This window comes from Rhipicephalus sanguineus, chromosome 3 (genome assembly GCF_013339695.2).
Source record: "Rhipicephalus sanguineus isolate Rsan-2018 chromosome 3, BIME_Rsan_1.4, whole genome shotgun sequence".
In the NCBI taxonomy this organism is placed as follows: domain Eukaryota; kingdom Metazoa; phylum Arthropoda; class Arachnida; order Ixodida; family Ixodidae; genus Rhipicephalus; species Rhipicephalus sanguineus.
In genome coordinates, this window is record NC_051178.1 from 955,410 (window position 1) to 964,866 (window position 9,457).

Consider the following 9,457-nt stretch of genomic DNA (forward strand, 5'->3'; position numbering starts at 1 on the left):
GCACTTTTCTATCAACTTTGTTAATCCTATAGCCTTATCTTGCCACACACATGGAACTGAATTGCAGCAAAAAAAAAAAACAAAAAAAAGAACAGCGTATACGGCTCTAACGTTACAGACATGAGAAAACGGCCGAGGCATAGTTTTAACATCTTGAAGACACGATAGGCAAGTTTCTAAACGCTAAGTCGGCTACCACCGCAACGCTTCGTAGTTCACGCTCACAGGCTGGCACTTTCCGTAAAATGACGGGTTAAATACATTTTAAGCAAAAAGATGATTCGTGTTACTCTTATTGAAGAATTCTGACTTGCCACATATGTCACTCTTTTTAGAGATACACGTCAAGTTCCTATTAGAGATCATTATACTCTCTTAGGAGAGTTGTGGGAGGCGCGACTCTCCAAAAGGGGGGGTTAACTTGTGTCCTTAAAGGGAGTTAAAAAAGGAGTTGTAAGTGTGGCAACTCAGGAGTCAACAAAAAGAGCAACAGGTACTCCTCTTCTTTTTTTAGAGTGTACGCTGTCTAAAAAAAAAGTGCGAACGCAAGGAATTGATACTAATGGTATACCGCTATATATCTAACGATAAAAAAATAGCGACCAACAATAAAGTGGCGACCACATCGAGGGTGGTACCAGGTCTGCCTTCCTCTGCTCTTCATATCTCGCGACACTGCGTTCATCGCCTGAAGCGGTGTCGCTGATTTAATAAGCACCGATGCAGTGCCACTGTCTCAGTCTCACGCCAAGACAACCGGACACCTGCAGAATGAGAGGGCGTAATTGAAGCCTACAAGACGTCTCAGACGGAGGCGATGTCTTCTGCGCGAGCGCCCGTGTCGTCGTATTTTCAGCTCATTAAATATAATTGCCACGTCCGGTGCTTGGCACTGCTGCCAGACGTCGTCTGACAACATCGTGTAAACCACCTGTCCATCCAGACGGCTTGACGAAGGGTGTGCTAGACGTGCGCAGTTGGACGGGGATATGGTTATTGTTATTGTTTTCCGGAATCCTTGACTCACCACGGCTCAACGACGCAAGGCAGGAATAAGAGGCACGGATCTGCAAGCCTTCGTATGCCGACTTGAGAAACAAAGAGAATGAGTGAAAGAGAAAAGGGCAGCCTTTGCGGTCGCACGTCATAGTCGCTACATGACGCTCAGCGAAGGTTACAAAAGGGCTGAAAAGAGGAAAGATGCATCGTTTTTTACGCTATTCTTGAAGGAGCTGAAGGAGCAGAAAGGAAGGCAGGGTTGCTAACCAGAACCGCGTAGGTTTAGCTAGCCTGAGAAAGAGAGAAATGGTGTAAGGGGTGTAACGATATAATGCTGACGGAGAATGGAGGGTGGTGGTACGCGCGAGGCCTCTCATTACGCCGGCAATCAGTCACTAAAGCCACTCGGTTTTGAGGACTGTAGCGGTGTTGACGTCGATTTGTTATAGCCATTGGCATCATGCTGAAAGATACCGGATGGCCAAGTGGTCTAATGCGCCAGATTTAAGGCTCTGGCTCTCATACAAGTGCGTTCAAACCCCACTTCTGACGACCTCGGTAATGATTACCACTCTTGCTACTTCATCTCTTGCTACATGTGGAGTGTACTGTTGCCGTGATAATGTATTGCAGACTTCATATACAGTATATTGTGTTACGCGAAAACCTCATGATATGCAGCAAATGAAAGTAATTATGTTAGTCAGAAGTGTGATAATATTTTTAAAGTACACGATGGTGATTGATATTCTTTTTTAGATGTGAAGCATCTTATGGCGGAGTTCAATCCGGTGGTGGTGGTGGTGTGCGGCGTGACCACCCTTACTGCACATGCGCAAACCCTCTCCCCTTCCCCTCTCCACTTCTCCTCTCCCCACCCCCTTTCCCTTTCCCCTCCCCTTTCATTTCCCCCTCTCCACTTTCCCTCTCCCCTTTCCCCCTCACCACTCCACCTCTAGAACAGGGGCTCTACATGCCGAAACACTGCTTCGCATCGCCTCATGGTCCCCTTTAGCGGGAGATGGTGTGATTTTTTCCGTATCCTTGTTGCATAAGTTCGGAGTATTAACATAAGCTTCGCCCGCAATGAATACCTGCGTTAAGGTCAGTCTGCTCTAGTGCATTTCTGCCTCAAAAGGAAAAAAAAACGAGAGCGTTGTTTACTATTGGAAAAGCTTCTAACGCAATCGACATTGGCCTCGCTCCGGCAGTAGTGGTAGTCAGGATGGCCGAGTGGTCCAAGGCGCCAGATTTAAGCTCTGGTCCTCGTAAGAGGGCGTGGGTTCGAACCGCACTTCTGACACATTAATTATTTTTATGCCACTTGGACCCCACAAAGGCGAAATGTGGTGCTGCCACGACAGTATGCTTAGCAGATATCTTATATATTACGCTCTAGCCTAAAGAAAGTAAGACGTTGGAACGTTTTGGTCTGCAGTACGATGATTGTTTTGAAGTACGCGATGTTGATTTGTATTATCGGTTTTTTTTATGCATAGTGTAGCATAGCGGAGGCAGCCTAGCTGCCGTCATGAAAGGACGGAGACGTTGATGATTCCGTGTCAGCCGAGAACAACCAAAAGGCGTTTATTGCACGCATATATATAAGTAAAGTGGAAAGGGAAAGGATGCGACAGAAAACAAGGAACAGAAACTTGGCGCATGCGCAATGACAGCGCACACATCACGTGGTGGTTTGACACCGCATTTACAACATTTCTTCCTTCTTAAAAACGATGCACTGGCTTGCGTGTTCTTGTGGAGCGCCGGAGCGGTTGTGCGGTTTCTTGATCCGTCGTAGCTGCCAGGGGTGTTGGGACTGCAGCAGGCTCAGGCTGGTCGGTGACTGGGAGAGTTTCTTGGGGTGACGCTTCCACAGCTTCATCGGGGTTCGCGGGTGGCGGTGGGTCGAGTGGCGTTGTGCTTGGTGTATTGCCTTTGCTGATATCACCTGGATGGGTCCACAGTGGTTCGTCTTGCGAAAATCCCCTACGAGTACGCACTTGATCTATGTGACGCCGCACGATTGCTTGAGGTGTCTCCACTGTGACCATCCGTCCTCCCGATGTAGCTGTTACACGTCCTGGCATCCATCTACCGTTGGACCCGTAGTTGCGGACATGCACATCACAGTTCGTTGGTGGTAACAAATCGTCGCTTTCCTTTTTAGAATTGGGCGCAGTCGTCGCAGGGAAGCACGTGTCCAGGCGTGACCGTATCTGGTACCCCAGCAGCATTTCCGATGGCGATAGTCCGGCTTTCTGTGGGGTCCTTCTGTAATTGAGCAGCAAACGCATAAGGTTATGCTCGAGCTTCCCGCCTTTCATCTTCCGAAGACCGTCCTTGATTGTCCTGACTGCCCTCTCGGCCGCTCCATTTGACTGCGGATGAAAAGGGGCGGTTCTTAGATGCGTAATGTTGTTTCTGTCAGCAAACATTGCAAACTCGTTACTGGTGAACTGCGTTCCATTATCAGACACTAGTGTTCTTGGTACACCAAAACGGCTAAATATGTCACGCAGACAGTTAATCGTGGTTGCCGAAGTAGCCTGGTTCAATGGCACCGCTTCCACCCATTTCGTGTGAGAATCCACTACTACGAGGACCATTTTACCTTCTATCGGCCCTGCAAAGTCGACGTGAACACGCGACCATCTCTCTTGTGTTTGTGGCCAGTTTAAAGGCGGGGCCGCTGGAGGCATAGGCAAATTGTCAATGCAATTAGTGCATTGCGCTGCTGTTAACTCTATGTCGCGGTCTATTCCTGGCCACCAAAACAACGATCGCGCCACTGTTTTCATTGCCGAGGAGCCTTGATGAGTCTCATGCAGTAGTTGTAACAACCGCTTCCGCGCTGCGGCAGGTATGACGACACGATGTCCCCAATAGACAAGTTCGTGTGCCAGAGATAGCTCCAACTGGCGATCCACAAAAGGCACTAAGGCAGGGTCAAGACGTACTGCACCTTTCGGCCAACCGTTCAACACGTTTTGTTTTACACGGGATAAGATCGAGTCATTGGCTGTCAGCTCCTTCAGCTCGCGCGTTGTGACTATCCCTTCATCCAGGCATTTCAAAGAAATACATACTCTTCGGGTTCAGGTTCCGTGGCGGCATCTTGGCACCGCAGCGGCAGTCTGCTCAGAGCATCCGCATTCAGTAGCTGCCTTCCTGGGGCATATTCAAGCTTGTAACGGTAACCTCCCAGGTAGAGGGCCCACCGTTGGATGCGAGCTGCGGCCATTGCAGGCGTCTGGCGGTCGGGTCTCAGCAGTCCCAGTAGTGGCTGGTGGTCGGTAACCAGGACGAACTCTCGACCTAGGAGATAATCCCGGAATTTAGTAACTCCAAAAACAAGTGCCAGTGCTTCTCGTTCTAATTGAGAATAATTTATTTCGGCTTTTGTCAGGGTTCTTGACCGGAATCCGACTGGCCTGTTAGTGCCTCCAATTGTGTGAAAAAGAACGGCGCCTATCCCACGAGCGGATGCGTCGCATTCCAACTTCAGTTGTCTTGATGGCTCAAAATGCACCAGTACCTCGGCATCTTTAAGACACTGCTTTGCCTTGCGAAATGCAGATTCCTGGGATGACTTCCACTGCCACCGCGCGTTTTTTTCCAACAACTGGTACAATGGAAACAACGTATCTGACATGTTCGGCAAAAACTTTGAATAAAATGTTATCATCCCAAGAAACGAACGCAGCTCGTTTAGGTTTTCGGGACTAGGTGCATTTACGATAGCATCTACATTCTTCTCAGTTGGGTGAAGGCCGGCTTGATCAATGCGATGCCCAAGATAAGTGACCGATGGTTGGCTAAATTTGCACTTATCGTACCTGAGCTTCACGCCATGTTCTCTGAACCGTTCTAACACATTTTGCAACCGTGCTCCGCCATCGCCAACCGTTTCAGAGACCAGAACGTCATCCAAGTAAGCCTGAACGCCAGGTAGGCCAGCCAGTATTGTATCTATTTTTCTTTGAAATATTGCTGGCGCGGAAGAAATGCCGAAAGGAAGCCTATTGTAACAAAAAAGGCCTTTATGAGTATTTATAACGCAGAGCTTCCGGGAATCCTCGTCCAGAGCCACCTGGTTATATGCGTCCCGCAAGTCGAGCGTACTGAACAACTGGCCACCTCCTAATGACGCAAAGATATCTTGAATTACTGGAAGCGGGTACTGTTCCGTGGCACAAGCGGGATTGAGAGTAGCTTTAAAGTCTCCGCATATTCTGACCGAGCCGTCCTTCTTCAGAACGGGCACAATGGGCGTCGCCCAGTTAGAATGCTTGACTGGTGATATTATACCTAACGACACTAACCTGTCAAGTTCTTGCGATACCTTGTCACGTAAAGCATATGGAATAGGTCTCGCCTTACAGAATTTGGGGACCGCGTCGTCCTTCAGCAGGAGGCTGGCTGGTGGTCCTTTGATCAAGCCCAAGGTTTCCGAAAAAAACATCCTCGTAGGTGTGGCGTAGGGCGTTGACGCTGTGGTGCTCCGCTCGAAAAGCCGTCGCCTCGTCTTCGTATGCGACTCTCACTACCGGAGCGCCAGCTTGTTCCAGGAGGATTAGTAGGTCTCGGCCGCACAAGCTTGGTCCGGGGCAGTCTAGAACCACAAGGGAACAGTCAACAGAAGTATCGCGGTATCTGACACACAGTTGCAGTTCACCCATCACCGGCAACCTTCCACTGTAGCATGATAACTTTACGTGCGAAGGCTTCAACTTTGGCCAGCATTTGCGGTGATTTTCAAAAAGCTGCCGTGATATGACGCAAACCGGTGAACCTGTATCGACTTCCATGGACAAGTTCACGCCTCCCCAACTGAACGTTCGTCTTATTGGCGGCGCAAGAGAATTCTTTCGTGCTGACGCTAACGTCCAAATTTGAGCACTACCACTGCTGTCCTCTTCTGACGAAGCCTCTTCTACCGCCAAAGCTTTCGCGTGAGGTAGTCGCCGAGGGGCGGCAACATCTTTGCCAATGCGGCTGCGACACATTTTAGCGAGGTGACCCCTCAGGCCGCAAGCGTAACATCGTGCATTCTTCCATCTGCAGCTGTTGCCATCATGTCTAGAACTGCCACACCTTCCACACTCCAATCGCTCTGAGCACTCCATGCTTGATCGCGATGGCAGTTTGCGACGCGCTTCCACTTTAAGAACAGGCGGTACGTCTACAGACATTGTCCTGGCGTCTTTTTCGGCAGTTTCCGCGGCTACTGCTATCGACTCGGCTTCCTCCAGAGTTAAATCTTTCTTTGCCAGAAGTTGCTTCTGTACAGCACCCGAACGCACACCACAGACAATTCGGTCTCTAAGTAGCCTGTTCAGAGAATCTCCGAAATTGCAATTGTCTGCAATGCGTCGGATTGAGACGACGAAATCCTGAATGGTTTCTCCCTCCTGCTGACAGCGGTTGAAAAACTGGAAGCTTTCAGCAATTTCGTTGCGCCTTGGGTCGTAGTGGTCATTTAACACCTTGACTACTTCATCATAACTTAAGGCATTGGGCTTTGCAGGTGCTATTTTCCCCATCAGGATTTGGATCGTCGAGGTGCTAAGTGCAGCTACTAGAAGTGCCCTCTTCTTAGCGGAATCCGAAATAGCATTCGCTTCAAAATAAGCCTCCACTTTGATGAGGTAAGGTTTCCACTTATCTGTGGCGTCGTCGAAGCTGGGAAGCATGTAGGAGGCCATCGTTGTCAGCCATCGTTGTCATCCGGTTGTCACTGGATGCTTAACTTCGGGTTCCTGCTTGACCGCGTGGGTGTTTTCTTTGCTCGTCGCCACTGTAGCATAGCGGAGGCAGCCTAGCTGCCGTCATGAAAGGACGGAGACGTTGATGATTCCGTGTCAGCCGAGAACAACCAAAAGGCGTTTATTGCACGCATATATATAAGTAAAGTGGAAAGGGAAAGGATGCGACAGAAAACAAGGAACAGAAACTTGGCGCATGCTCAATGACAGCGCACACATCACGTGGTGGTTTGACACCGCATTTACAACACATAGGTACAGAGTATTAAGTTACTCCCTGTCTGCAATAAACTCATGCATTAAAGTCAATCATCCTGGGTGCATTTCCGTCTTCCAAGAATAGAATAAGAGCTTTATTTATTGTTGCCAGATATTCGTGACAAGATCTACATTGGTAGCGCTTCGGCAGTCATGGTAGTCAGAATGGCCGAGTGGTCTAAGGCGCCAGGTTTAAGCTCTGGTCCTCGTAAGAGGGCGTGGGTTCGAACCCCACTTCTGACACAATATTTATTTTATGCCGCTTCGAAACCACAAAGGCGAAATGTGGTGCTGCCATGACAGTATGCTTAGCAGATATCTTATAAATTACGCCCTAGCCTAAAGAAAGTAAGACGTTGGAACTTTTTTGTTCTGCAGTACGATGATTGTTTGGAAGTACGCAATGTTGATTTGTATTCTCGGTTTTTTTATGCATAGGTACAGAGTATATTAAGTTACTCCCTGTCTACAATAAACTCATGCATTAAAGTCAATCATCCTTTGTGCATTTCCGTCTTCCAAGAATAGAATAAGAGCTTTATTTATTGTTGCCAGAGATTCGTGACAAGATCTACATTGGTAGCGCTTCGGCAGTCATGGTAGTCAGAATGGCCGAGTGGTCTAAGGCGCCAGGTTTAAGCTCTGGTCCTCGTAAGAGGGCGTGGGTTCGAACCCCACTTCTGACACATTATTTCGTTTTATGCCCGACACGACAGAGGTGAAGTCTGGTGCTGCCGTAATAATATGCTTTGCAGACCACATGATATATTTTGTCACGCTCTAACCTAATGGAAGCAAATAAAATTAATTGGTAGTCTGCGGTGCGAAATCCCTTTGAACTACACGATCACGACTTACAGTATCGTGTATTTTTTGTTTCACAGTACAGAACATTAAGGGGCTCTTATTCTGCCATAATCACATGTGTGTCTTTGTCAACGTGGTCTCTTCAACAGTGAGAGATGCAGCATTTTGGCAATGCTTAGATGTGATGGGCAAGTGCGTATATGACACTACAATATCAAACTGATAAAACTCTCCAGCGCCTTGTATAAGACGACGAGAAATATATCAAGCCGATTGCAGCGCCAGAGCATCCAGCGGTGGTTGTCGTCCGCTGTACTTTTCAGGTATATCTCAGTAGAAGAAATTACTTTGCTTGGAGCCAGCGAAGGAAAGGAGGACAAGCCCCTCCCCTTCTCCCACTGCATTGCCTGGCGGCTAGTAAACCTTGCGTCCTGTCGGCATCTGCATCCAGTGTGAATAACGGCGCATACCATAGTTAATTTTCGAGGCCCGAAATTTGGTAATAAATTGGAAGTCGCTCGTCATCCCACCCAGCTACAATATGCGGATGGAAGTGTCCGAGGAAGACTAAATTGTTAAAAAATTAAGTTTTCTTTTTATGAGCGGGTCACACTCTTAAAATTTTCTTGAAGGCAGCAGACTTATCAAGGAAGCAGGAAAGTGAACCATAAATAAAGATATTCTATAAAGAGATACACTGAGATAAACAAGGAAAAGTGTATCGAAGAATGTTTGTCAGGAGTGGGGCTCGAACCCACGCCCTCTTACGATGACAAGAGCTTAAATCCGGTGACTTAGACCGCCCGGCGATCCTAACGTCTCCAGTAGCCGGAGCGACAAAAATCTTCATCGGATAAGGAACATCGTCCATAGTATTGAAGAAACATATGACTTGATTTCTTGAACATAAAGATGCACGAAAACAGCCTGACGATAATGAATGGGTTAGCTGCACGCGAAGATGAACTAAATACCCCGGACCCATGTAACACAGTAACCGAGGATGTAAGTTGTCATCGTGCGCTTCTAAAAATTTTTCGTACGTCAGACTAACAAGCATTATTACAATTTGCTCCCATTAGGCTACATCGTATAGGAAGATATCATTGAGGACTGCAACATACTACCTTACCTTGGCAGGCCGCTGCTTCTACTCTGTGCCGTCGTAATGGATAAATAACAAAACAATCACACTCTTTGTCTGAAGTGGGGTTCGAACCCACGCTCTCTTAGGAGGACAGGAGCTTAAATCCGGCGCCTTAGGCCACTCGGCCATCCTGGCGACATCTTTTTTTTTCTATAATACGTGGAAATATTGCCAGTAACTCTTGTAAGGTATTCACAATAGAATTCGTGACGTTCGAATTGCGCTGACATGCAAAAAAACAAAACAACAGCACATTATTTCAAACGGTTCAGGAATTCTTCAAAAGTCGGGTAAAGACTAAGAAACTTCTAAATGTGCCCGTTATTCTGGAACAGGATCGAAAGCATTGACCACGCTACGCATTAGAGGAGCTTCCTCTCGGAAGACAGACCTTGTTGCGACGGGTTGGCACATAACGTTGGCTCCACGTGTATAATAAGGAATTTGTGGCTCTGACGGCAGTCTACCGAAACGACCT

At 47.8% G+C, this 9,457-nt stretch overlaps 4 non-coding genes across 4 annotated transcripts; 3 read left to right on the top strand and 1 right to left on the bottom strand.

The window, feature by feature from the left end:
• The first annotated feature begins 2,218 nt into the window (after positions 1-2,218).
• Trnal-uaa (transfer RNA leucine (anticodon UAA)) lies at positions 2,219-2,302 on the top strand. Its single transcript has one exon. It is a non-coding gene; the product is annotated as a tRNA-Leu (tRNA).
• Positions 2,303-7,184: 4,882 nt separating this feature from the next.
• Trnal-uaa (transfer RNA leucine (anticodon UAA)) lies at positions 7,185-7,268 on the top strand. Its single transcript has one exon. It is a non-coding gene; the product is annotated as a tRNA-Leu (tRNA).
• Positions 7,269-7,627: 359 nt separating this feature from the next.
• Positions 7,628-7,711, top strand: Trnal-uaa (transfer RNA leucine (anticodon UAA)). Its single transcript has one exon. It is a non-coding gene; the product is annotated as a tRNA-Leu (tRNA).
• Positions 7,712-9,030: 1,319 nt separating this feature from the next.
• Trnal-uaa (transfer RNA leucine (anticodon UAA)) lies at positions 9,031-9,114 on the bottom strand. Its single transcript has one exon. It is a non-coding gene; the product is annotated as a tRNA-Leu (tRNA).
• Between the last annotated feature and the right edge of the window lie 343 nt (positions 9,115-9,457).